The sequence below is a fragment of the Phocoena phocoena genome, chromosome 17 (assembly GCF_963924675.1).
Source record: "Phocoena phocoena chromosome 17, mPhoPho1.1, whole genome shotgun sequence".
Taxonomy (NCBI): Eukaryota; Metazoa; Chordata; class Mammalia; order Artiodactyla; family Phocoenidae; genus Phocoena; species Phocoena phocoena.
Genome location: NC_089235.1, coordinates 50,443,595 through 50,445,770, shown reverse-complemented (window position 1 = coordinate 50,445,770; position 2,176 = coordinate 50,443,595). Strand labels below are relative to the sequence as shown.

At 52.4% G+C, this 2,176-nt stretch overlaps 1 pseudogene; it reads right to left on the bottom strand.

Moving 5' to 3' along the window:
• Positions 1 to 329: 329 nt before the first annotated feature.
• LOC136136911 (serine/threonine-protein kinase MARK2 pseudogene) lies at positions 330 to 1,769 on the bottom strand (annotated as a pseudogene).
• Positions 1,770 to 2,176: the final 407 nt, after the last annotated feature.

Below are 2,176 nucleotides of genomic sequence, written 5' to 3'. Positions count from 1 at the left end.
AAGTTTATTAACTAGAATTGGAAGAACCAAGGAGTTCTTCGAACAAGAACTATCCCCCTCCCCCACCAACACGGAAGACAGAAGAGTGGGGGAAGGGAGACGTGCCCCAGGAATGACGGTCCAGTCTCTGAAGTTTCACCCAGGTGGGGATTGAGGGGCGGACCTGCAGCCACGGTGGCCTCTCTTTCAGTCGCCTGGGCTGCTCCGGACCATCCTCTGAGCTGGCCAGGGTCTTGGATACAATGCTTCTGAAGGCCGTGCAGAGAACACACTCATCTTCCACTGGACCGGGTCCCAGGGAGCGCGGTGGCCTGACCTTCCTGCCTCGGTCATCCATGGGGTTCAGACGGGCTCACTTTATTATGACACCTCTCGCAGGGTAGCTTGCAACAAAGACGTTTTAATGTAAACTTCCAGATTCTCCTAGCCACCCCTTGCTTTTTCTGGCTGTGGCCAGAGGGAGTGGATGAGGACATACTCTCAGGCTGCCCAGCGTGGGAGGACCTTCCAGTGTTGGACACCCCCGGAGGGCAGCTGGTTCCCTCTGGGGCTCCAATCCTGCTGCTGGTGGAGGGGGATGTCCCAGGGCCACACTGGTGGGCTGGGCTGGGGGTGGCAGTCGTCGACTGCAGGCTGGGAGGGGGCCAGGCAGGCTCACCGGTCTTCTGTCCTGCCTGCTGGTCTTCCTGCAGCTGCAGATTTTCTCCCTGGTAGAGCCATCTGGTTATCAGGGTGGACAACTCAGAGCTTGAAGAAGGCTCACGTTCACTGCCACTGAGGTCCCTGGAAGGCAAGGGCCTCACAGTTATGATGGAGGACCCCACCATTTGTTTCATGGAGCTCATACTGCCTGTTCCTGGGTCCTGGATCTGATCGCGAGTCATGCCCAGAGTCCTCACCATTGTCACCTCTGGGTCCTCTTCACAGGGTGGCTGGAGTGGCTCCTTCTGGCCCATGTTCACCCAGGGGTGCCTCATGAGGTCAGGTAAGGTGCCTCTGTCACTGGGGTTGAGGGCAATCATTTTTTGTAATAGACCCCTTATCTCCAAAGACAGGTAAGGTGGGATGGGGTACTGCCCTTGTAGGATCTGCTTCCGCAGCTCGTGGGCGTCTTTTCCCACAAAGGGCCGGCATGCAGTTACCATGGTGTAGAGCACTACTCCCAGGCTCCACACATCCAACGCAGGGCCGCTGTAGCTCTGCCCCAGCAAGAGTTCTGGGGCAGCATACGGGAGTGTGCCACAGATCGTGTCCAGTTTGGCAGTGTCATCAAACTTGTTGCTGAAGCCAAAGTCTGTCAGTTTTAGATTCATGTTAGAATCAAAGAGGAGATTCGGTGGCTTCAGGTCCCGGTGCACGATACCCCTCTGGTGGCAGTGCTGCAGGGCGGAGACCAGCTGCTGGAACGGGCCTCGGGCCTCCGCCTCTGTCATACGGCCATGGTTCACTAAATAGCTGAACATGTCCCCCCCACTGAGGTACTCCATCACGAGGAACAATGTCTCCTCTGTGTCAATCACCCCCAGCAGTTTTACAATATTGGGGTGATTCAGAGCCTTCATGTTGCACACTTCCCGGAAACGTTCCTGGAAAGTTGATGAGCTCTGACGCCTTTTCTTAATGACCTTGACAGCCACCTGTGTCCCGGTCAGAATGTGCCGGGCCAGCTTCACTTTAGCGAAGGTGCCTTCACCAATGGTGTGGAGGATCTCGTAATCATCAATATGAGCGTCCACGTCAGCAGAGTTGGCTGTGAGGCCCTCCATCATGGTGACCTGCTAACGACACTGACTGACAGCACTAACTAGCAATGCTAACTATGCTAACTAACAGTGCTAACTGTACTAACAATGCTAAGTATGCTAACTGTACCAACAGCGCTAACTAGTACTAACTACACTACCTATGCTAATAGAGTATTAACTACACCAACGACGCCAACTATACCAACAGTACTGACTGTGCTAACTGTGCTAAGCTTGCAGGACTAACTAAAAGTAAGATAAAAATGAGAAAGAGAACAAAGGCACAAAGGAACGCAGAAGAAATGGAAAGGAAACACCAAAAAACTGAGAAGAACAAATTTAAAACTAAAAGAAATGATAAAGAGAGAAAAATAAAGAAAAACGAGAAAAAGGCAAAGAACAAAGAAAAATGAGAAAAATCAAAAAGGGTA